We start from the raw sequence: 400 nt of genomic DNA, 5'->3' as shown, positions 1-400 counted from the left end.
CTAGCAGATTTCACCCCACTGACTAACTACCGGTATGTGTTCTGTAACAATGGTTTCTTTTTCAAAGGTCCAGACTTTTACATGTAGTAGAATCTTTGTTCACCGAATTCTTCTCATCTCTAATCACTTATTTGCTGCAGAATTGAGCGGAAGTATGGTATGTTTAGCCGATTAGATGCTTGCTCCTTTGTTGCCAACGTGTACGATGAGGGAAACACACTAAGCATTGTAACAGATAGTCATTTTCATGGTACTCATGTTGCTGGAATAGCTACTGCCAACCACCCTGGGGTGCTGATGCAACACCATCTTAATTGATTTGTATCGATAATTTTTCGCGGTCAATTAACTCATCTTCTGTGTCTACCTTGTTAGGAGCACTTGTTGAATGGAGTGGCAC

The 400-nt window shown here is 41.2% G+C and overlaps 1 long non-coding RNA gene across 1 annotated transcript; it reads left to right on the top strand.

The window, feature by feature from the left end:
- Window positions 1-400, top strand: LOC104800079. Its single transcript, XR_769677.1, has 3 exons — window positions 1-32; window positions 141-291; window positions 376-400. It is a non-coding gene; the product is annotated as an uncharacterized LOC104800079 (long non-coding RNA).

This window comes from Tarenaya hassleriana, unplaced genomic scaffold, assembly GCF_000463585.1.
Source record: "Tarenaya hassleriana unplaced genomic scaffold, ASM46358v1 Cleome6497, whole genome shotgun sequence".
Taxonomy (NCBI): domain Eukaryota; kingdom Viridiplantae; phylum Streptophyta; class Magnoliopsida; order Brassicales; family Cleomaceae; genus Tarenaya; species Tarenaya hassleriana.
Note: the sequence above shows the minus strand (reverse complement) of the source record. Positions and strands in the feature narration are given on the sequence as shown.